The sequence below is a fragment of the Bos indicus genome, chromosome 6, assembly GCF_029378745.1.
Source record: "Bos indicus isolate NIAB-ARS_2022 breed Sahiwal x Tharparkar chromosome 6, NIAB-ARS_B.indTharparkar_mat_pri_1.0, whole genome shotgun sequence".
Classification (NCBI taxonomy): Eukaryota; Metazoa; Chordata; class Mammalia; order Artiodactyla; family Bovidae; genus Bos; species Bos indicus.
In genome coordinates, this window is record NC_091765.1 from 59,681,954 (window position 1) to 59,708,915 (window position 26,962).

Below are 26,962 nucleotides of genomic sequence, written 5' to 3' on the forward strand. Positions count from 1 at the left end.
CTGAGCCAGAGAACGAACCCAACTCTCTTTTGTCTCCTACATTGGCAGGTGGATTCTTTACAACTAGTGCCACCTGGGAAGCCCTGGCAGCTTCATCAGTTCAGTTCAATTCAGTCGCTCAGTCGTGTCTGACTGTTTGCGACCCCATGAATCGCAGCACTCCAGGCCTCCCTGTCCATCACCAACTCCCGGAGTTCAGAGACTCACGTCCATCGAGTCAGTGATGCCATCCAGCCATCTCATCCTCTGTCGTCCCCTTCTCCTCCTGCCCCCAATCCCTCCCAGCATCAGGGTCTTTTCCAATGAGTCAACACTTCGCATGAGGTGGCCAAAGTACTGGAGTTTCAGCTTTAGCATCATTCCTTCCAAAGAAATCCCAGGGCTGATCTCCTTCAAAATGGACTGGTTGGATTTCCTTGCAGACCAAGAGACTCTCAAGAGTCTTCTCCAACAACCACAGTTCAAAAGCATCAATTCTTCAGTGCTCAGCCTTCGTCATAGTCTAACTCTCACATCCATACATGATCATAGCCTTGACTACATGGACCTTTGTTGGCAAAGAAATGTCTCTGCTTTTGAATATGCTATCTAGGTTGGTCATAACTTTCCTTCCAAGGAGTAACATCTTTTCATTTCATGGCTGCAGTCACCATCTGCAGTGATTTTGGAGCCCAGAAAAATAAAGTCTGACACTGTTTCCACAACTATTTTCCATGAAGTGATGGGACCGGATGCCATGATCTTCGTTTTCTGAATGTTGAGCTTTAAGCCAACTTTTTCACTTTCCACTTTCACTTTCATCAAGAGGCTTTTTAGCTCCTCTTTACTTTCTGCCATAAGGGTGGTGTCATCTGCATATCTGAGGTTATTGATATTTCTCCCGGCAACCTTGATTCCAGCTTGTGTTTCTTCCAGTCCAGCATTTCTCATGATGTACTCTGCATAGAAGTTAAACAAGCAGGGTGACAATATACACCACTGACGTACTCCTTTCCCTATTTGGAACCAGTCTGTTGTTCCATGTCCAGTTCTAACTGTTGCTTCCTGACCTGCATACAAATTTCTCAAGAGGCAGATCAGGTGGTCTGGTATTCCCATCTCTTTCAGAATTTTCCACAGTTTATGGTGATCCACACAGTCAAAGGCTTTGGCATAGTCAATAAAGCAGAAATAGATGTTTTTTCTGGAATTCTCTTGCCTTTTCCATGATCCAGCGGATGTTGGCAATTTGATCTCTGGTTCCTCTGCCTTTTCTAAAATCAGCTTGAACATCAGGAAGTTCACAGTTCACATATTGCTGAAGCCTAGCTTGGAGAATTTTGAGCATTACTTTACTAGCGTGTGAGATGAGTGCAACTGTGCAGTAGTTTGAGCATTCTTTGGCATTGCCTTTCTTTGGGATTGGAATGAAAACTGACCTTTTCCAGTCCTGTGGCCACTGCTGAGTTTTCCAAATTTGCTGGCATACTGAGTGCAGCACTTTCACAGCATCATCTTTCAGGATTTGAAACAGCTCCACTGGAATTCCATCACCTCCACTAGCTTTGTTCGTAGTGATACTTTCTAATGCCCACTTGACTTCACATTCCAGGATGTCTGGCTCTAGGTCAGTGATCACACCATTGTGATTATCTGGGTCGTGAAGATATTTTTTGTATAGTTCTTCTGTGTATTCTTGCCACCTCTTCTTAGTATCTTCTGCTTCTGTTAGGTCCATACCATTTCTGTCCTTTATCGAGCCCATCTTTGCATATAATGTTCCCTTGGTATCTCTAATTTTCTTGAAGAGATCTCTAGTTTTTCCCACTCTGTTGTTTTCCTCTATTTCTTTGCATTGATCGCTGAGGAAGGCTTTCTTATCTCTTCTTGTTCATATGCACAAGCAAATCATTTGATATTTTGTAACATTATCAATTATGTTCCTTTCACACTTATTATCAAAGCTGCCTTGATTTAGGCTCCTTAAAACTATTAAGTTTCACACTTTAATGGGTTTTGCAATTCATACTAGAAAGCACTAAAGAAATAAAAAGAAAAAATAATAAATATTTTTAAGCAGTTATATTTCTGATTAAAAGTCTTAATTATAAAATAAACTCTGGTCTTATTTATTGTTATAAAACTAACAAATGCACATTTCAGAATCACTCTAAAAGACAAAAAAAGTGTAATGGAAAAATAACATAATTTCTCAACTCCAGAAAATAATCACTATTTACATTTTTGTGTATTTTATGCTGGTCTTTTTTCTCCATAAAGATGGAAATAACCATATAGTCATTTCTTTTTCATTTATCCAATCACAACCATTTCCTCATACCATCAAAAATGCTTCTTTAAATAAATCAGCCTTACCTAATGAGTAACCACTGTCAAATATTGAAGCTGTACCTCTATTTCTATTTTGACAAGACTTTTTAATCACGAATAAATTCTGGTTTGTTTTCTTTTTGTTTGCCTATGCCCAGCACGCAGGATCTTAGTTCCCCGACAGGGATTGCATCCTCGTCCCTGCATGGGAAGGTGCATTCTCAATCACTGGACTACCAGTAAAGTCCCATTGTGCTCAGTTTTTTCCAAATACATTTTTTTTTCCGTGTCTACTGAAGTGATACTTTCCTCCTAATTCTGTTACTAGAATAAATCCCACTGAGTGGTTTTCTAATGACAATACAATTTCAATGTATCACATACACTGTCTTAAAATACAGACAGGTATAGTATAAGTGACCTAATATGGAAAACACCACACAGGAGGATGACTGTAAATCACTATTTCTTATAAGTCTAAATACAAACATCAGGGATGGAATCAAAGAACTGAATTGGGTGATTTTGTTATACATAGCTTTGTGCTTATAAGAAGGGAGCAGTAAAAATGGGAACTGTCAACATCCGGAGAATACAGGAGCTCTCTGTACTATTCTTGCAACTTTTCCAAGTTGGAATATATATCAAGAGGAAAAGCAAAAATTGAAAAGAATACATTTACCACAGGATATGGGAAAAACATACTCATATGAATAGTTCAAATGAAACCTCAAGTAAGACTTGTCTTTTAAAAAAAATTTAACAAATAATGTTAAATGTTTATTGGGGGTGGGGAGGATGCATTATTCTTTTCCTGATTTTAAGAGACTTTTAGCTTGATCTAGAGATGTTACTGATAGAGAAATAAAATCACATGTACAAAGTATTCTAATCGTACTTTAAAACTTTTAAATCAGAGATGTGTAAGGCATCGTGATTTACAGTTCTCCACACTTGTGCTGTTTTTCCTAGGTTCAGCCATTCAGGTGATACTTGTCTCTATTTTATGACAGTGTGTGTGCTGCATTCCTTTCTGAAGGTTCTGAATCCTAGCAATTCCCAAGGACCAGAAGTTCTTTTTAAAATAATAATTTTATTATCACACTATTATTACTTCATCCGGAGCTTTATTTCTTTGGACATGTTTTGAAGTATTTGTGTTTATTCCACTTGATTTTAACACAAATTAACATATAGCTGAGAAAAATGTTTCCGCAGTGTTAGAAATGATTTCTTTCACCTAACTTTTGTCAGGAGAAGAATTTTTAACTGTCTTGTTAACAGCTGTATCCTTAATGATTAGAATAGGACTGGCACAAAGTAGGCATGCAAACTTTTTTTTGTGGAAAGAACACTCAAATTCATTACCTGGAGAAAACCATAATTTGAAAAGATACATGTAACCCCAATGTTTACTGAAGATCTATTTACAATAGTCAGGACATGGAAGCAACCTGAATGCCCATCGACAAAGGAATAAAGAAAGAAATGTGGTGTGTGCTTGCTTAGTCGCTCAGTGGTGTCCAGCTCTTTGTGACCCTATGGACTATATAGCCCACCAGGCTCCTCTGTCAATGGGATTTCCTAGGCAAGAACACTGAAGTGGATTGCCATTTCCTTCTCCAGGGGATCTTCCCAACACACAGATCAAACCTGTGTCTCCTGCTTGGCAGGCGGGCTCTTTACCCCTGAGCCACCTAGAAACCCCCAAAGAAATGTGGTACCTATATACAACAGAATTATTACTCAGCCATAAAAAGGAATGAAATAATGCCATTTGCAGCAACATGGATGAACTGAAGAGAGAATCACAGTGAGTAAAGTATGTCAGACAGAGAAAGACAAATACCATATAATATGGCTTAATATGTGGAAGCTAAAAAAATGGTACAGAAGAATTTGTTTACAAAAGGGAAATAGAGTCACAGATCTAGAAAACAATGTCATGGTTACCAGAGGGGAGAAGAGGGATAAACGGAGAGACTGGAACTGACCTGTACACACTACTGTGCATGAAACAGATAAATAAGGATCTACTGTGTAGTACAGGGAACTCTACTCAATACTTTGTAATGATCTATTATAGGAAAAGAATCAAAAAAACAGTGGATTTATATCTAAATAATTCACTCTGCTACACAGCAGAAACTAACACACTATAAATCAACTATATTCCAACTTAAAAAATTACTTAAAACACCAAACAACAAAGCAAACCGTTAAGATTCAATAAAGATGAGAAGGAGGTACAAAAATGTTTGTTGTATTATTCTCTATGAGTGTTTGAAATATTACACAATTGTAAGGAGTCAATTTGATTAGGTAAAATGAACTTTGGTTTTTAAAGGGTTTGGGTTGCAAGTTTCCAATAAGACTTGAGCTGTTTGGAGATATTTCAGAAAAACTATTTCAACTGTGTTCCAACTTTGAGGTTCCCAGCAGCCCTGGTAGGGGCAACAAGACAAAGGGGGGGGGGGCAGGTGGGGCGGGGGGGTCTCTTAGTTACTGCATCTAAGCAGCTGGCTTTTCAATAGCTTTATATATCAACCTACTGTATCTGGGCCAAAAATCAGTGCCCCAGGCTACCTCACATAAATACTGGGAAGCTTTGGGGGCGGGGAAGGTCAGGTGTTTGGGATTAGAACTTGCAAACTGCATAGAATGGATCAACAGTAAGTGCTACTATATGTATAGCACAGGGAGCTATAGTCAACATCCTGGGAATATATGTATGTATAACCAAATCACTTTGCTGTACAGCAGAAATTAACACAAACTATACTTAAATAAAATTTGTTATAATTCATGAAATGCCTTTTTAACATCTACTCTGATAATACATATTATGTATATTTTAAAAAATATGACCCATATGGCCATTCTGGCAAAAAACTTTATCAGTTCTAGATAGAGACCAGGTCAATCAGTATATAACATCGGTTGGCTAGAAATTTGTTCAGAATTCTTGAGTAAATATATTCTAAACACAGGCCTATAGCAGAGGTCACAACTCAAGGGGAGGGACATTACTTTATTACTCAAGGCAAATAACCACTGGGGAGAAAGGGAGAACACAGGCTCCAACCAAGAGCTGGCTTCAGTTAATTGTTGTCAGGTGAGAATGCAGACCTAGTATAGAAAATCATTCAGTTGATCAGGACACAACAAAATGTTAAGTGAAATCATCTGACTTGAGAATTTCAGCAACTCCAAAAACTTCATACCATTGTGAGGGATAAGCAAAACACATCTATGTGGTCCTCAAATCAACAATATTCAAACTGTTAGAAATATTTTAAAGGAAAAATATCAGCACACGACCATCTTTTCAGGTAGGCAAATTATTCTGAAAAGCTGATTCCACATTTCTTTTGCACTTAAATAGTTTTCTTTAGGTATAAAAACTATGAAGAAAATATTCAATAAACTGATTATTAAAATCCAGAGAACCTTCAAAATATTAATGAGGAGTTTTCACAGTCTCCTAAGCTATAACATAGAAAATACCATTAAATTAACATTTTCCACACCAAAAAGTAATGGTAAAGACAGACCACTTTAGAATCTATGAAAAAAAGAAAAATTAGTTCCCAGTGGGATAAAAATCAAAATTTGAAAGGAACATCTAAGAAACTTTTAAAAAATAGAATATCTTTATGATCTTGAGTAGGAAGGATTTCTCAAGAAGGTACAAAAAGCACTAGCTGTAGAATCTTTCCATAAAAGTAAAATTAATGTGCATTCATCAGAAGATACCACTAAAAAGATTTTAAAACACATGCCAATGAATGAGAGTAGATATTTGTGACATGCATAACCAACAAAGAACCTATCTAGTATATATAAAGAACTCCTAGAATTCAGCAAAGAAAACAAAACCCAAGTGTAAAACGGAAAAATGACTAGGTAGACTAAGTACTTTTTGAAAAAAATCTCCGTCAGTATAATGGGGGAGATTAAATTCTATCGACAGCCAGGCAAATGCAAAGTAAAACGTGGTAAGAGAATGATGTTTTAATACTACTGTGTTCTCTGAACTATGAACATAAACGTCCTCAATGATTTAGGTTTTTCTCTTCCAGACTGATTGAATATTGGGACAATCACTGCATCCTTCTGGAAGGACATGCCATGTATTGCACCACACACCATCTGCACATTTCTATCACAATGCTATGCTTTCTGCTTTCTTATTTGTCTCTGCTAGGGCTATGGCAGCACCCTATTTCTATGTCTTCAGCACAACGAGTTGGGCTTGGCGTATACTTAACAGTTTGCTGAGTGGAAAAGAAATACATTCCATCATTATTGCGTAGTTTTTAGTGCACTGGTTTTGTATATTTTGTTATTCTAACCATTTAACCTTTTCGGACGCTACTGTGAATTTTAACATCTTTTCATTTTCCAACTGTTGGTTCCTAACACATACATGTACAATCAATTTTTCTATACTAAGCCTTTCACACTACTACTCAGCTTTACTGGTTCTAGAGGCTTGCTTATGCACTTCTCAGGATTTTCTATAAATCCAGTATCATTAACAAATACAGACAGTTTTATTTTGTCTTCTCTCATCTGTGTGTCTTTTGTATCTTTTTCTTATTGTGCTAGCAAAACCACAGCAATATAGAGCAAAAGTGAGAGCAGACATTTTTGCCTCTTTTGAGATCTGAGAAAGACCATCATCTTTCACCATTAAGTATGTTAATTGGTTTCTGTAGATGCCTTATCAGGTTGAGAAAGTTCTTTCTATCTTGTATTCCTAATATGCTGTTATTTTTTATGAACAACATGTTGAATTTTTTTCAGACACTTCTATACCAATGGGATGATAACATGGTTCTCCCAACTTACACTACTGCTAATATGTTGAAATAAATTAATATCATATAGTAAACAAAATCTGCACTCCCAGGAGTAAACCTAACATAGTGGTCACTGTGTTTTGCACGTGTGCAATGTTTTGGGGTTTTTTCTTCTAGTTTTGGTTTGTTTTTGTTTTGCTGGCTGGATCTCCTCTGCTCATATTTTGTTGTTTATTAAGGCTCTTGGTGTGCTGCTGCTATGGGGTCAGAAAGAGTCTGACACAACTGAGCGACTGGACTGAAGTCTCTTGATACATAGATTTCTTTTCTAGTAATTTGTTTTGGTATCAAGGTAATATTGGCCATATAAAGTGAACTGGAAGTGTTCACTCTTCCTGTTTGCTGAGTTTGTATAGGACTAGTATGCCTTTTTCCTTAAATGTTTAATAGAATTCATCAATGAAGTCATTTGCATCTTTATTTGTGGGAAAGCTTTTAGTTGCAAATCTAGTTTTCTAAAATCAGTATAAAGCTATCAGGTTTTCTATTTCACCTTAAGTCAGTTTTAGTAGTTTGCATTTTTCCAGAAATATATCTACTTCATTTAGGATACAGAATTTACTCGCATGAATTGGCTTATATTATGCCTTTTTTATCCTTTTAATGTTTATAAATCTATATGAAGTCTCTTCTTTATTTCACTAATATTGCTAATTTTTGTCTTTTTTTCTTGAGGGGTCTAACATAGTGGTCTCAGGGGTTTCCTAGGTGGCATAAGTGGTAAATAACCCGCCTGTCAATGCACGTAAGAGATGTGGGTTCAATCCCTCGGTCAGGATGATTCCTTAGAGGAAGGCATGGCAACCCATTCCAGTATTCTTGCCTGGAGAATCCTCATGGACTGAGAAGCCTGGTGGCTACAGTTCATAGGTTCGCAAAGAGTGGGACACAACTGAAGTGACAGCATGCACGGAGTGGTCTCAAAGAGGAATGAATTTGCCACACATCTCCAGGGGATATCTGCCAATGTCTGGAGACATTTTTAGTCGTCACAACTGGGAGAAGGGGTTCTACTGGCATTGGGGGGTAAACCAAGCATACAGCCAAACATCATACAACATATAAGACGGTGCCCCATAACAATTATCAGCCTGAAAGGGTCAACATAGCCAAGGTTGAGAAACCTTATCAAACAAAAGGTTTTGTCAATTTTACTATCTTTTCAAAAAACTAATTTTTGGTATTATTAGTTTATTGTTTGCACATTTTCTGTTTGACTAATTTCCATTTTTACCCTTTACTATGTCCTGCTTTCTACTTTCTTTAGGTTTAATCTCCTGTCTTTTTCTAGGCTCTTGGGGTAGAAGCTTACAACTGATTCTAGACTGTTCTTTTCTAATATAAACATCTAAAAGCTTATTGAAATAAATTTCTCAATAAGCACTGCTACTAAGTTCAAAATATTTTCTAATTTTCCTTGTGATTCCTTCTTTTATGCATATATTATGCAGAAATACACTAATTTCCAAATATTTGGGTTATTTTCTGGATATCTTTTCTTATTAATTTCCCATCTAACTCCCTGTGATCATATTATCCCTGTATGAAATAGGAATCATATTAAATGTATTGATATTTGTTTAATGTCCCACCACATGGGACAGTGACTGCAGCCATGAAATTAAAAGACACTTGCTCTTTGGAAGAAAAGCTATGACAAACCTGGTTACCGTCTTAAAACACAGAGTTGTCACTTTGCCGGCAAAGGTCCACACAGTCAAAAACATGATTTTTCCAACAGTCATGTATGGATGTGAGAGCTGGACCACAAAGAAGGCTGAGTGCCAAAGAATTGTTGCTTTCGAACTGTGGTGCTGGAGAAGACACTTGAGAGTCCCTTGGACAGCAAGGAGATCAAACCAGTCAATACTAAAGGAAATCAACCTGGAATATTCATTGGAAGGACTGATGCCGAAGTTCCAAAACTTTAGCCACCTGCACCCGATGTGAGGAGTCGACTCACTGGAAAAGAACCAGATGCTGGGAAAGACAGACGGCAGGAAGAGAAGCAGGCAACAAAGGAGGAGATGGTTGGATAGCATCATTGATTCAATGGATACAAATCTGAGCAAACTCTGGGAGACAATCAAAGGCTTTGGCATAGTCAATAGAGCAGAAGTAGATGGTTTTCTGGAACTCTCTTGCTTTTTCAATGATCCAGTGGATGTTGGCAATTTGATATCTGTTCCTCTGCCTTTTGTAAAACCAGCCTGAACATCTGGAAATTCATGGTTCACAGACTGTTGAAGCCTGGCTTGGAGAGCTTTGAGCATTATTTTACTAGCTTGTGAGATGAGTGCAATTGTGCGGCAGTTACAGCATTCTTTGGCATTGCCTTTCTTTCGGACTGGAATGAAAACTGACCTTTTCCAGTCCTGTGGCCACTGCTGAGTTTTCCTAATTTGCTGGCATATTGAGTGCAGCACTTTCACGATTTGAAATTGCTCAATTGGAATTCCATCACCTCCACGAGCTTTGTTCGTAGTGATGCTTCCTAAGGCCCACTTGACTTTGCACTCCAGGACGTCTGGTTCTAGGTGAGTGATCACACCATCGAGATTATCTGGGTCGTGAAGATCTTTTTTGTATAGTTCTTCTGTGTATTCTTGCCACCTCTTCTTAATATTTTCTGCTTCTGTTAGGTCCATACCATTTCTGTCCTTTATTGAGCCCATCTTTGCATGAGATGTTCCCTTGGTATCTCTAATTTTCTTGAAGAGATCTCTAGTCTTTCCCATTCTGTTATTTTCCTCTATTTCTTTGCATTGATCACCGAGGAAGGCTTTCTTATCTCTTCTTACTATTCATTGGAACTCTGCATTCAAATAGGTATATCTTTCCTTTTCTCCTCTGCCTTTTGCTTCTCTTCTTTTCTCAGCTATTTGTAAGGCTTCCTCAGACAACATCTTGACTTTTTGCATTTCTTATTATTGGAGACGGTCTTGATCACGTCCTCCTGTACAATGTCATGAACCTCCATCCCGTCCATAGTTCTTCAGGCACTCTGTCTATCAGATCTAATCCCCTGAATCTATTTGTCACTTGCACTGTATAATCGTAAGGAATTTGATTTAGGTCATACCTGAATGGTTTAGTGGTTTTCCCTACTTTCTTCAATTTAAGTCTGAATTTGGCAATAAGGAGTTCATGGTCTGAGCCACAGTCAGCTCCCAGTCTTGTTTTTGCTGACTGTATAGAGCTTCTCCATCTTTGGCTGCAAAGAATACAATCAATCTTATTTTGGTACTGACCATCTGGTGATGTCCATATGTAGAGTCTTCTCTTGTGTTGTTGGAAGAGGGTGTTCACTGAGAGTCCCCTGGATAGCAAGGAGGTCCAACCAGTCCATCCTAAAGGAAGTAAGTCCTGAATATTCATTGGAAGGACTGCTGCTGAAGCTGAAACTTCAATACTTTGACTATCTGATGCAAAGAACTGATTCATCTGAAAAGACCCTGATGCTGGGAAAGATTGAAGGCAGGAGGAAGAAAGGGATGACAGAGGATGAGATGGCTGGATGGCATCACCAACTCACTGGACATGAGTTTGAGTAAACTACGGGAGTTGGTGATGGACAGGGAAGCCTGGTGTGCTGCAGTCCATGGGGTCACAGAGTTAGACACGACTGAGCAACTGAAGTGAACTGAACTGGGAGACAGTGAAGGGCAGGGAAACCTGGCGTGCTGCAGTCCACTTGGTCACAAGGAGTTGGACACAACTTAGTGACTGAACAACAAAAATTGTATGTATTAACAAGTGCAACTTATAGGTTTATTCATTATCTTTGAAAAGCATCCTGAGCAGCTTCACAGTTTCGCATAGAAAAGAGAGCTAAACACTTGGTGAAAAAAAATATGTTAAATGTCATAGAATTGCTTCTACCCCTCTCTACTCTTATTAAAATCTTCCTGTTGTCATTCACTCAGTCGTCTTATCCGCTCTTAAAAGTTTTGGACCAAATTCTACTTCCTCTTCTTGAAGCCCTGCTTGACCAGCCTAGAATGAAAGGATTGCTGACTGCTTTGAACTGAAAACAAGGTACCAAGTACAAAGCAAGTATCTTACAGTGTCTTCTTGCTGCAGTTATTAGTAAGTAAATCATATGTCCTTAAGAAGATTGTGATCTCCTAAGGGCTCTACATTTTCTACATTTGTCTTTAAACTAAGATAAGTGCCTATTTTCTGAAGGAATGAACTCTATTAGTATAATTTTTTTACATGCTTTAGACTTCAGTGGTTGATCAAGTCTGAGAACAGACATCTCTCTAAAATTCTAATTTGTCAATAGCTATGTTATTGAAAATCCTAAAAGATGATGCTGTGAAAGTGCACTCAATATGCCAGCAAATTTGGGAAACTCAGCTCTGGCTACAGGACCAGAAAAGGTCAGCTTTCATTCCAATCCCAAAGAAGGGCAATGCCAAACAATGTTCAAACTACTGTAAGTTGCACTCATTTCACATGCTATCAAGGTAATGCTCAAAATCCTATGTTTCAACAGTATGTGAACAGAGAACTTCCAAATGTACAAGCTGGATTTAGAAAAAGCAGAGGAAACAGATCAAATTGCCAACGTCCACTGGATCATAGAGAAAGCATGGGAATTCCAGAAAAACATCTACTTCTGCTTCACTGACTATGCTAAAACCTTTGACTGTGTGGATCACAATAAACTGCAAAACTCTTAAAGAGATGGGAATACCAGACCACCTTACCTGTCTCCTGAGAAACCTGTATGTGGGTCAAGAAGCAACAGTTAGAACCAGACAGGAAACAAGAGACTGGTTAGAAATTGGGAAAAGAGTACATCAAGACTGTATATAGTCACCCTGCTTATTTAACTTATATGCAGAGTACATCATGCAAAATATCAGGTTGGATCAATCATAAGCTGGAATCAAGATTTCCTGGAGAAATTATCAACAACCTCAGATATGCAGACAGTAACACTCTAATGGCAGAAAGCAAAGAGCAACTAAAGAGCCTTTTGATAAAAGTGAAAGAGGATATCGAAAAAGCTGGCTTAAAATTCAACATTACAAAAATTAAGATCATAGCACCCAGTTCCATCACTTCATGGCAAAAGGGAAGTCAGGAAGCCGCTCAGTCATGTCCGAGTCTTTTCGACCCCATGGACTGTAGCCCACCAGGCTCCTCCATCCATGGGATTCTCCAGGCAAGAGTACTGGAGTGGGTTGCCATTTCCTTCTCCATCATGGCAAACTGATGGAGAAAAAATGGAAACAGTGACAGATTTTATTTTCCTGGGCTCCAAAATCACTATGGATGGCGACTACAGCCATGAAATTAAAAGATGCTTACTCCTTGGAATAAAAGCTATGACAAACCTAGTTAGTGTATTAAAAAGCAGAGACATCACTTTGCTGACAAAGGTCCATACAGTCAAAGCTATGATTTTTCCAGCAGTCATGCATGCATATGAGAGTTGGGCCATGCATAGAAGGCAGAATGCTGAAGAACTCATGTTTTTGGATTGTGGTGCTGAGAAGATTCTTGAGAGTCCCTTGGACTATAAGGAGATAAAACCAGACAGTCCTAAAGGAAATCAACCCTGAATATTCATTGGAAGGACTGATGCTGAAGCTCTAATACTTTGGCTATCTGACGTGAAGGGTCAACTTATTGGAAAAGACTCTGATGCTGGGCAAGATTGAGGGCAGGAGGAGAAGAAGGTGACAGAGGATGAGATGGTTGGATGGCACCACTGACTCAATGGACAAGAGTTTGAGTAAACTCTGAGAGATAGTGAAGGACAGGGGAGCCTGGCATGCTGCAGTCCATGGCGTTGCAAAGAGTCGGACATGACTTACTAAACTACTGACTGACGGACTGACTAAACTACATCACTGCAATCAATACACATTTCAAGACTAAGAGCTAATATTAAGAGAAGACAAAAAATTTAAAATAGAACTATCATGTGATCCAGCAATTTCATTTCTGGGTATTTATCTGAAGAAAATAATAACACTAACTTGAAAAGATATATGCACCCTCATGTTCACGGCAACTTTACTTACAACAGCCAAGATGTGGAAACAACCTAAATGTCCCTCGATGGATGTATGGCTAAAGATTCTATAGCAAGAGAGGGAGAAAGAGAGTGTGTGTATTATAATGTAATATTACTTCAGCCATAAGAAAAGAATGAAATCTTGCCATGTCCAACAACATGTATGGACTTAAGAGGACTTAGTCTTTTAATGCACGGATGGATTAAAGCTAAGTAAGGTAAGTCAGATCTCTCTTTATGTGTCAAATCCAAAAACCAAATAAATAATAAACAACAGGGCATCAATTCAATTTTAACAAATTGAATTACTCTATAATTCAATAACCTCAATAACCTATTTTCTAATAAAACAACAGAGACTACCTGAAGATACAATTCATTTTGTTAGTCATATATTCAGTCAAGGTCAGTATTCTTTAATGAGACAAGGTTATTACTTCATACCTGAATTGTGTGGCATAATAAAATTAGATGCTACACATTTTGCTATACTCCTCCTGAAAGCAAAACCAAGTTATATTCTAAAGACTCAGTCTATCAACCTCAAAACATTTAACAAGCACACACTACAAAACTACACTTTACATAGATATGAAAGTTTCTGAATTACAAGAAATGTTTCACTCCATTTATTCCCACCTTCAAGACAACTCGGTACTATTAGAGTTCTACAAATACCCTGGATACTAGTGTTCTAAAAATAACCCGGATACTGACTGTAACAGTCATCAAGGAAGCTATCTTTAGCTACAGAGGAAATCCATAAGGTCCTAAAGATTAGCCTTAAAGACTGAGAGTCTGACACGTGCACTGAGGCTTCAGAGGCTTTTGGTTTCAGTTTTAATGTAACCATAGATATTCTCTAACTCCAAGTACTTGTGAGGTAGAAGGATAAAATGAGTGATGACAACACGGCACAAACCAGCTAATTATTCTACAGTTTGATCCTCATACAAAAGAGAAAATTCTCAACTCAGAAAGCACATTTTTAATAGGTAAATTACTTGTAATGGTACTAATGGCTAATATTGAGTTTTGTATGTGCTGGGTATAATTCAAGTTATTTAAATGTACCATTAACCTATCTAATACAATGATATCTTGTGGGAGGCATTATTAACATCCCCATTTAACAGATAAGAAACTAGGTAACCAACTCAAGGGCATAAAAATTCAAATATAGGCAGTGTGGCTAATCACTCTTAACTCCCTTTTACAATTCTTAATCTATACGTTACATAGTATAGTATAGTATGGGTGGTTATCCAAAATAACTAGAGAAAAATACATAGACTTAGAAAGAGCATACTACAGAAACTCCACTATGGTACAGTGCTGTAACTACTATACATGGTTATGTTCCCGGGCCAACTCATACACACGACTTTTCTCATAATGCAGTTAGGTGAAGGCCACAGTAGACAGTTGAGATAGGAGCACATGGCTGCTTCATAGATGCCTTTAATATACTAATTTAACTTTGTTGTTTAGTTGCTAAGTCATGCCCAACACTTTTGCAACCCCATGGACTGTAGCCCACCAGGCTCCTCTGTCCACGGAATTCTCCAGGCAAGAATAATGGAATGGGTTGCCATTTCCTTCTCCAAACTTAACTTTAGGTTTTCTAATTTTCCTTTTCCTTGATAAAGGTGGATCATTTGCCCTAATCTTAAAATGACCAATTATCATTAAGGTCATTTTACTCAAAAAATAAAAAAGATACACACACCCTGACATTCACAGTGGCACTCTTTACAACTGCCAAGACATGGAAACAATCCAAGTGCCCATCAACAAATCAGTGTCTTAAGAAGATCTGGCACACAGACACAAATACACATACACACACAGCAGGGTATTATTCAGCCTTTAGAAAGAATACAACAGTGTTATTATAGCAACATGGATGGACCTGGAAATATGAGGTTGACTGTGGATTTTTCATGAATGCCCTTTACCATGTTGAGGAATTTCCCTTATATTCCTAATTGCTTTATTTTTATCACCAAAGGGTGTCAGATTTTGTGAAGAACAAAACAGCACTCATACAATGGAAAAGAAATGCAAAAAAGCAAAATGGCTGTCTGGGGAGGCCTTACAAATAGCTGTGAAAAGAAGAGAAGCGAAAAGCAAAGGAGAAAAGGAAAGATATAAGGATCTGAATGCAGAGTTCCAAAGAATAGCAAGAAGAGATAAGAAAGACTTCTTCAGCGATCAATGCAAAGAAATAGAGGAAAACAACAGAATGGGAAAGACTAGAGATCTCTTCAAGAAAATTAGAGATACCAAGGGAACATTTCATGCAAAGATGGGCTCGATAAAGGACAGAAATGGTATGGACCTAACAGAAGCAGAAGATATTAAGAAGAAGTGGCAAGAATACACAGAAGAACTATACAAAAAATATCTTCACGACCCAGATAATCACAATGGTGTGATCACTGACCTAGAGCCAGACATCCTGGAATGTGAAGTCAAGTGGGCCTTAGAAAGCATCACTACAAACAAAGCTAGTGGAGGTGATGGAATTCCAGTGGAGCTGTTCCAGGTCCTGAAAGATGATGCTGTGAAAGTGCTGCACTCAATATGCCAGCAAATTTGGAAAACTCAGCAGTGGCCACAGGACTGGAAAAGGTCAGTTTTCATTCCAATCCCAAAGAAAGCTCAAACTACTGCACAATTGCACTCATCTCACACACTAGTAAAGTAATGCTCAAAATTCTCCAAGCCAGGCTTCAGCAATATGTGAACTGTGAACTTCCTGATGTTCAAGCTGGTTTTAGAAAAGGCAGAGGAACCAGAGATCAAATTGCCAACATCCGCTGGATCATGGAAAAAGCAAGAGAGTTCCAGAAAAATATCTATTTCTGCTTTATTGACTATGCGAAAGCCTTTGACTGTGTGGATCACAATAAACTGTGGAAAATTCTGAAAGAGATGGGAATCCCAGACCACCTGATCTGCCTCTTGAGAAATCTGTATGCAGGTCAGGAAGCAACAGTTAGAACTGGACATGGAACAACAGACTGGTTCCAAATAGGAAAAGGAGTCCGTCAAGGCTATATATTGTCACCCTGTTTATTTGACTTATACGCAGAGTACATCATGAGAAATGCTGGACTGGAAGAAGCACAAGCTGGAATCAAGACTGCTGGGAGAAATATCAATAACCTCAGATATACAGATGACACCACCCTTATGGCAGAAAGTGAAGAGGACCTAAAAAGCCTCTTGATGAAAGTGAAAGAGAAGAGTGAAAAAGTTGGCTTAAAGCTCAACATTCAGAAAACGAAGATCATGGCATCCGGTCCCATCACTTCATGGGAAATAGATGGGGAAACAGTGGAAACAGTGTCAGACTTTATTTTTCTGGGCTCCAAAATCACTGCACATGGTGACTGCAGCCATGAAATTAAAAGACGCTTACTCCTTGGAAGGAAAGCTATGACCAACCTAGATAGCATATTCAAAAGAAGAGACATTACTTTGCCAACAAAGGTTCGTCTAGTCAAGGCTATGGTTTTCCTGTGGTCATGTATGGATGTGAGAGTTGGACTGTGAAGAAGGCTGAGCACTGAAGAATTGATGCTTTTGAACTGTGGTGTTGGAGAAGACTCTTGAGAGTCCCTTGGACTGCAAGGAGATCGAACCAGTCAATCCTAAGGGAGATCAGTCCTGAGTGTTCATTGGAAGGACTGATGTTATAGCTGAAACTCTAATACTCTGGCCACCTGATGCGAAGAACTGCCTCATTGGAAAAGACCCTCATGCTGGGACGGACTGGGGGCAGGAGAAGGGGATGACAGAGGATGAGATGGCTGGATGGCATCACTGACTCGATGGACGTGAGTCTGGGTGAACTCCGGGAGTTGGTGATGGACAGGGAGGCCTGGCATACTGCGATTCATGGGGTCACAAAGAGTCGGACACGACTGAGCGACTGAAATGAACTGAACTGAAGATTAGGAACAAGACAGGGATGTTTGCTTTCACCACTACTATTTAACATTATACTGAAGGTTCTAGCCAGTGCAGTTGGACAAGCTAAAGACATCTAGATTAGATAAAGATATCTAGATTAGAGAAAAAGTAAAGTTATCTCTTAATCACAGATTATATGATTTTGCACATAAAAACTCCTCCTAAGGAACTCACTGAAACCAATTACAACTAATAAGTTTAGAAAAGTTGCATAATACAAGATAAATATACAAAAATCGATTATGTTTCTAAATGCTTGGAATGAAAAATCTGAAAATAAAATTAAGAAAACAATTTCATTTATAATAGCATTAAAAGAATAAATTATATTAGGAAAAAGTTTAACAAAAGAAGTACAAAACTTACACTCTGAAAACCATAAACATTGTTGGAAGAAATCAAAAAAGATCTAAATAAATGAATAAACATCTCATGTTCATGGACTGCAAAACTTAGCATTGTTAAAATGGCAAAAGTCTCCAAACTGATATACAGACTCAGTGCAATCCTCATCAGAATCCAAGCAGACTTCTTTGTAGAAGATAACATGTTGATTCTAAAATTCATGTAGAATAGTTATAACAATCCTGAGAAAGAACAAAGTAGGATTCACATTTCCCAATGTCAAAACTTACTGCAAAGCAAAAGCAATTAATATGGTATATAAAGTTGCCGTAACAAAGGGGAAAATTTTTTTTAATCTATACAAGATGGTGAAAGTTGCTCAGTCATGTCCAGCTCTTTGTGACCCCATGGACTATACAGTCCTCAGAATTCTCCAGGCCAGAATACTGGAGTAGGTAGCCTTTCCCTTCTCCAGGGGATCTTTCCAACTCAGGGATTGAATCCAGGTCTCCCACATTGCAGGCATCTGAGCCACAAGGAAAGCCCAAGAATACTGGAGTGGGTAGTCTATCCCTTCTCCAGCGGATCTTCCCTGACCCAGGAATCGAACCAGGGTGTCCTGCACTGCTGGCGGATTTTACCAACTGAGCTATCAGGTAAGCCCAAATGAGATGATGGAAGTTAACTAGACTTATAGTGGTAATCTTACAATATACATAAGTCATTATGTGGTACATCTCAAACTTACACAATGCTGTATGTCAATTATATCTCAATAAAACTGGGGTGGGGGGCAAATAAAAGTTCAGAAATAAACCCATACATCAATGGTCAACTAATTATTGTTCAGGGTGTGAAAGGCATCCATGGGGAAAGACTAGGCTTTTCAACAAAAAATGCTAGGATAACCGGACATTCACATGCAAGAGAATGAACCTGGACCCTTACTTCAAACCATATACAAAACAAACTTTGACCAATTAAAATTTTTGAACAATTAGGTCCTGAAAACAGATTCAGGACCTAAATATAAGAGCTAACACTATAAAAAACTCTTACCAGTCATAAATCTTTGTGATCTTGGTTTAGGCAATGGTTTCTTAGATATGATATTAAGTGTAAGCAACAAAAGGAAAAACCAAATAGATAAACTGGACTTCATCAAGATAAAAAATACTTATACTTCAAAGGACATCATCAAAAAAGCAAAAAGACAGAAGAAAATTCTTGTAAATCTCATAACTGATGAGGAATTCATATCCAGATTATATATAAACATCTATATACATGTATGTGTTAATTCTTATAATAATAAAAAGACAAATAACCCAATTTAAAAATGGAAGAAGGATCTGTATAGTATTTTGTATTTCTCCAAAGAAGATACAAAATGGCTAATAAAAACATGAAAAGATTCTTGACATCATTAGCTATCAGGAAAACGTAAATAAGAACTACAAAAACATACCACCTTGGAGAAGCAAATGGCAACCCACTCCAGTACCCTCGCTTGGCAAATCCCATGGGGAGTCTAGTGTGCTATGGTCCATGGAGTACAACAGGGCCGGACACGGCTTAGCGACTAAACAACAAATGGCAGTTCTAGCCGATGCATGAGAACAAAAACTTGTAAGGAACTGGGGGTTGGGGCTGAAACCAAAATCCTATTGTTTACAGATGTGAATGTCTATTTAGAAAAACCAAAATAAACTGCAAGCAAATATTTAAACTAAAAAAAAAAAAAAAACCACTTCACATTCACTGCTGCTGCTGCTGCTAAGTCACTTCCATCGTGTCCGACTCTATGCGACCCCATAGACAGCAGCCCACCAGGCTTCCCCGTCCCTGGGATTCTCCAGGCAAGAACACTGCAGTGGGTTGCCATTTCCTTCTCCAATGCATGAAAGTGAAAACTGAAAGGAAAGTCGCTCAGTCGTGTCTGACTCTGTGCGACCCCATGGACTGCCGCCTACCAGGCTCCTCCGTCCATGGGATTTTCCAGGCAAGAGTACTGGAGTGGGGTGCCATTCCCTTCTCTGTCACATTCACTAGGTTGGCTAGAATCAAAGTCAATCACACAGATAATTACACCAGGACCTCCCTGGTGGCTCAGACAGTAAAGCATCTGCCTACAATGCAGGGTTCAATCCCTGGGTCAGGAAGATCTCCTGGAGAAGGAAATCGCAACCCACTCCAGTATTCTTGCCTGGAAAATCCCATGGATGGAGGAGCCTGGTAGGCTACAGTCCATGGGGTCGCAAAGAGTTGGACACAGCAACTTCACTTTCACTTCACGAAGATGTGGAGAAACTGGAAACCTCGTACACTACTACTGAGAACATAAAATGGTGTACACCCTTTGGAAAAGTTTGTCAGTTTCTCAAATGATTAAAATAGTTACATATGAGCCAACAACTGCACTCTTACAGGCAAAAGTAAAAATGTCTACACAAAAGCTTGTACATGAATACTTACAGCATCATTCCTAATATCCAAAAGGGGGAAACCCACATTTCCATCAACAGATGAATGGATAAATAAAATTTCAAACATCTATATAATGGAATGAATATAAGAAATGAAATATTGATGCTACAAAATGGATGAATCTTGAAAACATTATGCTAAGTTAAAGAAACTAATCCTGAAATACCAACATGTTATATAACTTCAATTATATGATAGTGCAGATCAGGGAAATGTACAGAAACAGAAAGTGATTAGTTAGGGCTGGACGGGCATATAGGAGCAACAGCTAAAGGGTATGGGGTTTCTTTTGGAGGAGATAAAATTTCTCTAGAGAATTCCCTGGTGGTCCAGTGGTTACGACTCTGCGCTTTCACTGCCAAAGGCATGGGTTCAATCCCTGGTTAGGGAACTAAGATCCTGCAAGCCTTGCAGCTCAGGCTGCACTTATCCGTGGATATACTAAAACCAGTGATTTTACACTTTAAATAGGTAAACTGTATGGTATATGAATTACTTCTCAATAAAGCGGTTTTTTAAAAAAATAAAATACAGATGAATAAAAATGAACTGGAGAGAGAAAATTCTCAGACCTTTCCATAAAATATTCTTTTAAATGTCAAGGTCCCTTTAAAGCAATGAAAAATGTTCAACTGGGAGAGCTGTGATTCATAAGCCATCTTCCAATATCAGGAAAGACAATAACTGAAAGGGAAGACACATAACTGCCCTAGACACCACGTAAGCCAAGTAAGCTACCCATGGCTTTTTCTATATAACCACTGGGAATTGACATGTACAGCATGTATTTCTCTTCCTCCAATAAATTTTAAGCATACAGGGAAGCAAAAAAAAAGTCACCCAGAGAAACTAAGGGAGACCGCAAGCGTTCAAAGACAGGACAATCTTCTGCAAGGCAAAATGCATTCCTTTCCCAGTGTGAAAAAGTCTCAGGGAATTGTAAGACCACAAAACTGAACACTGGTGGGGGGGAACACATTGGCTTGTGGTATGTGTAGTATTACTACATAACCCTTAACTATGACTGGGAAGGAGGTAAGGAGACTAAATACACCTATTCTCAACAGAGGAAAAAACTTCAAAGAAAAGGATTTTACACAGGTTATGTGGTTTATAACAAGATGATTCAGAATTTAGATGTAAATATTCAGATGCTCAATTTAAAATTACAATTCATTCTAGATCAAAGACCCAATTACTATTCCAGCATTATAGTTCCTTATTTCATAGTGACTGCATACCTCAATTTGCCTCAAATAGTTCACACCTGCTATCTCAGAATTACTAAAAGCATCTCCATCTTCCCTCTTTATCCTGCTTGAGCCACATCTTGAACCTCATTATAAACCATTTTACTTCTTAACAAATTTCCTTTTTAGGACTACCCTGGTGGTTCAGGAGAAGGCAATGGCACCCCACTCCAGTACTCTTGGCTGGAAAATCCCACGGATGGAGGAGCCTGGTAGGCTGCAGTCCATGGGGTCTCTGTGAGTCGGACACGACTGAGCGACTTCACTTTGACTTTTCACTTTTATGCACTGGAGAAGGAAATGGCAACCCACTCCAGTCTTCTTGCCTGGAGAATCCCAAGGGCGGGGGATTCTGGTGGGCTGCCATCTATGGGCTCGCACAGAGTCAGACACAACTGAAGCGACTTAGCAGCAGCAGCTGGTGGTTCAGAGATTAAGACCCCACAATTCCACTGTAGGGAGTACAGGTTCCATCCCTGGTCGGGGAACTAAGATCCCACATGGTGCAGCCAAAATAAAAAAAATGTCTTTTTAGAACATTCTACCCCCTAACTCCTTCATTTTTTAATTCTCATTGAATCTACTCTTTGCCTTCAATATGAATTCTAAATCGTCAGTCATATTTTACAGGCCCCTCCTGCCTTACTTACCTCTCTATCTGTATACAGCCAAGAATAGCCATTTCAGTCAAATTCTAACAGTATCACACCTATACCCACCCCAGACTTTGGAAATTTTTGATCGTCAATCTCCATTCCAGAGATGTTTCTACTGGCTGAGTCCACCAACACAACAATGCTAAGAATTGATGAGTGTACATACTCATTCTACCCTAATCTCTCAAACTGATTTCCTTACAGCATAAAAAGAACACAAATTAAATTTTGGCTTTATTCAGACCATCTGTGTGAACTCTGTTCTGCCTCTCAATGGATATGTGACCTGAATACATTACTTAAGTCTTTCTGTGCCTATGAAACAATAGTATAATCGTAAAAGATTATGATAGGCACTTTCCTGGTAGAGTGGGTAAGACTCTGTGCTCCCAATGTAGAGGGTCCAGTTTCGATCACTGGGCAGGAAACTAGATCCCACGTGCTACAACTAAGAGTTTGCATGTCACAACTGAAAGATCACACATGCTGCAACTAAGACCCAGTTGCTGCTGCTAAGTCACTTCAGTCGTGTCCGACTCTGTGTGACCCCATAGACGGCAGCCCACCAGGCTCCCCAGTCCCTGGGATTTTCCAAGCAAGAACACTGGAGTGGGTTGCCATTTCCTTCTCCAATGCATAAAAGTGAAAAGTGAAAGGGAAGTGGCTCAGTCGTGTCCGACTCTTTGCGACCCCATCGACTGCAGCCCACCAGGCTCCTCCGTCCATGGGATTTTCCAGGAAAGAGTACTGGAGTGGGGTGCCATTGCCTTCTCCATAAGACCCAGCACAGCCAAATAAATAAATACAAAAGGTTAAGATATTGAGAAATAAAAGACATGAAGTTCCCAGCCTAGTGTCTGGCATACATGGTCTGTGACAAATTAAAATTTATTTATTTCTTCTAAGACCCAAATTTTAACAAGTCTGATACTCGTGTCTTACAGTGATCTTCAAAAAAGTGACAGCAAGAAGGAATCCTAAGAAGTGCTATTGCTTGTACTTACACAAACTTCTGTTTGAAAACCTTGTGCTGACAATGCGTGACAGTATCTAGAAAAGCACTAGTACCATATCCTACAGTATTAGGTATTTAATGACTTGGAAGAACATCTCTGAAATAATAGTGGGGCACTTTTCAAAGATATTCTGTATCACTAATACTTTTGATGAGACATGGACCATAAAGAAGGCTGAGCATGGAAGAACTGATGCTTTTGAACTGTGGTGCTGGAGAAGACTCTTGAGAGTCCCTTGGACTTCAAGGAGATCAAAACAGTCAATCCTAAAGAAAACCAACCCTGAGTATTATTCATCAGAAGGCCTGTTGCTGAAGCTCAAGTTCCAATTCTTCGACCACTTGATGCAAACAGCTGACCTCACTGGAAAAGACCCTGCTGCTGGCAAAGACTGAAGGCAAAAGGAGAAGGGAGTGGCAGAGAATGAGATGGTTAGACAGCATCACCAAGCAAACTCTGGGAGACAGTGGAGGATAAAAGAGCCTGGTGTGCTGCAATCCACAGGATCAGAGAGTCAGACACAACTTAGCAACTGAACAACAACAATACTTCTGATGACAATTACACTGTATAGAAAAACACAAACATCAACATCTAGTCGAAAATAAGATTTAGAAGGGTCAAATGGTGAATCTAAAGATTTTTAGGAATAACAGCCAAGTTATTTCAATTTTATTTTCCCTTACATATGTACAAGTATAAAATTTAGGTCTGCCAATCCTTGAGTTAAGACTATGGAGATGGAACAGTTTTAACTAACAAAGCAATTGACCTCACCCAGAATTGGGTATTTGTCACCTAAGAGTCTGCCTGCTAATGCAGGAGATATGGATCCTTAAGTCAAGAAGATCCCCTGGAGAAGGAACAGCAAACCACTCTGGTAGTCTTGCCTGGGTAATCCCATGGACAGAGGAGCCTGGTGGGCTACATTCATGGGGTCGCAAAGAGTTGGATATGACTGAGCGACTAAGCATGCATAGCCCCCCACACAAACACATACAGGGCTGTATCTTGTTAGACAAAATCAAGAAACAATTAGTCTTGTTCTACAGAAGTTCACTTATCAGAACAGTATGCTAAGTATTTGTATGTCTCTCAATTCCAAATCCACCTCCTCTATCTATATAGTCTGTTCTCTGATGTTGAGACAAATTCAGGAAAATGCACTGCTCACTGCGTCAGCATCTTCAATAGAAAGCAGAGTGATAAGAAGGCAGGAAGAGGAAAAAGAGACTCCTTTCTTGTTTTTCTTGCTAGTCCTGTGAATGTCACTCGATTAGTCTTCAGCTTCTTTCAGCACTCAACACCACTTAATTGATAGCATTTGTTAGTATTTTTAAACACTGAATGGCTTTAGAAAGTAGCTTTGGTTGTAAGTATGGGGTTGTTTCTCAATGACTTCAAGTTGTAACTAAAAGCCTGTTAAGTACATATATGTGAAAACTTACATATTTCAACAAGGAACACCCACTACTGAATCATAAGAAATGTCAAGCTTTTCTTTCCTGTGCTACCAAAAGTTGTAACAAAAACATAGATCTACATTTCCAAGCTCAAACTGCAATTCCAGCAGAACTCTTAGGACCTCAACACACACACACATAGGTAATTTCCACATTTCAAAGTCCATTTTAAATTGCAGTTGAGGAACTTCCACCTAACTCTTCCACTGAAAGCTATTAGTATGAAATGTAATGAAAAGCTGAAAGGCAATTATCACGAGAAAAATATAAAATACTTCAATAAATGCTTTCCAAGCAATCAATATGCTCAATTAAAATCATATGTTCATAAGCTGACACCAATATTTAGGAGTGGCTATCTGTGAAAAAAATTTTTTAAATGAAGTATACCACATTTCATTACAGATCAGCATTAGTAAGTGAGCACTTGAAATCCATTTTGGTAAGAGGGAACATTAACTTTGAGGCCCAATTAAGTAAAATGTTAGCTCCACACCTCTTCCCTTAAAGAATTCCATTCTTCTTATCAGCAAACCTGTGTTACAAAAAAAGTACTGAATCACTACTATGTCTTCAATTTTGTTTTTTAAAAATAAAGTTCTGGGCTTCCTTGAACTCAGAGGTAAAGAATCTGCCTCTCAATGCAGGAGATACGGATTGGATCCCCAATCCAGAGATTCCACATGCCTCGGTGGAACCAAGTCTGTTCACCACTATTGAGTCTGTGCTCTACAGCCCGGGAGCCACCAACTATGGAGCCCACATGCCATAACTACAGAAACCCATGCATCCCAGAGCCAGTGTCCCACAACAAGAGAAGCTACTGCAGTGAGAAGCCTGCGCTGCACCGTAACTAGAGAGAAGCCCCTGCTCAGAACAACTAGAGAAAAGCCCATGCAGCAATGAAGACCCAGCACAGCCAAAAATAAACAAAAAAAATTTTTAAAGTTGTTTTGTGCAAATACTTACAGAGTTTTATTGACCCACAAAACATAAAATTCTTACTATCTGATTCTTTAAAGAAAATCCACCAATCTCAGGTATATACTGAAGACAAATGAGTCCTTACCACTACTAAAAACCATGTACATTATTCAAAGGAATGTTTCTTCATAAAAACAAAAAGTTATTAACCCAAATATCTATCAATAATTGTATGGGTAAGTAAATTCTAGTATACTCATACAGTGAAAATGAACCGCTGCAACCCAAAACAACATGGATGAAACTCAGACATAATATTTAGCAAAAAACTCAGACATAAGAGTGCATACTACATGATTTCTTTTATATGAAGTTTGATGGCAAGATGTACGCTGGTAAAGACCAGAAGGGTGTCTATCTCTGGGGAGGGGAATAGAAAGGCGCCTGCTATAGTGCCATTTTGATCTGGATAATGGCTATGTGTGTATACATATGTAAAAATTAATAATATGCTATACTTAAGGTTTATGAACTTTACTACATGTAAAAAATTACATATTTTAAAAAAGAGGAAACACATAGATAATATCACATACATTATCTCCCAAATCCCCATGACTTTACATTTTTCAGGCTGTATCTATGATTGAAGATAACAGAAGAAAAACACATAAACTTAAGAACAAACAATAGGAGGGATCCAATTTGCAGAACACAGAGAGAAATTATTGAAAAAGAGTGCCAGTGATCTGAGGGCATTATATAAAAAATATTTAACATATGTGTAAGTAGATCCTAGAAACAGAAAAAAGGGAGTAGAAGAAAAAAAACTCCAACGATATAAACGGCCAAAACGCTCCCAAATTTGCTAAAAGACATAAATGTATAGATCTAGGAAACTGAGTGATTTCAAAGCAGGACAAGTATCAGGTAAACACAAACCTCAGGGCATCACAGTGAAACTGCTGAACATCAAAGAAAAAGAAACACCACGAAAGCAGCCAGAAAAAAAGCCCACATTACATACAAGGAAACAAGAATACAAACTGCCACCAACTTCTCATCTGCAGCACTAGAGAACACAAGGCAGTGGGATTACATCGTTAAAGCACTGAAGCTATAAACTCAGAATTTTATATCCAAAAAGTAATATCCTTTAAAAATGAAGCTTAGGACTTCCCTGGTGGTCTAGTGGTTAAGAACCCACGGCCAATGCAGAGGACACAGGTTTGATCCCTGGTAAACAAAGACCCCACATGTCATGGGGCAACTGAACTCATGCACCATAACTACTGAGCTGGTGTGCTTGGAGCCTGTGCTCCACAACAAGAGAAACCATCGCGAAGAGAAGCACATGCCCTACAACTAGCAAGTACCTCCAACTACAGAAAGCCCACCCACAGCAATGAAACCTCAGTGTAGCCAAAGACAAATTATGTCTTCTGATCAAAATAAAATTAAACTAGGAATAATTAATAATCAGATATGTATACTTCAAATATTTGGGAATTAAGTCACACATTTCTAAATAATTCACAGGTCAAAGGAAAAAATCATAAAATGAGAAAATATTTCTAACTGAATGGTAATAAAAATATATCAAAATTAGTGAGATACAATTCAAAGTGTTT

At 38.6% G+C, this 26,962-nt stretch overlaps 1 protein-coding gene across 4 annotated transcripts in view; it reads right to left on the reverse strand.

Moving 5' to 3' along the window:
* PDS5A (PDS5 cohesin associated factor A) overlaps positions 1-26,962 on the reverse strand; it is a 135,423-nt gene that overhangs the window by 91,512 nt on the left and 16,949 nt on the right. The gene's annotated exons all lie outside the window — the stretch shown is intronic.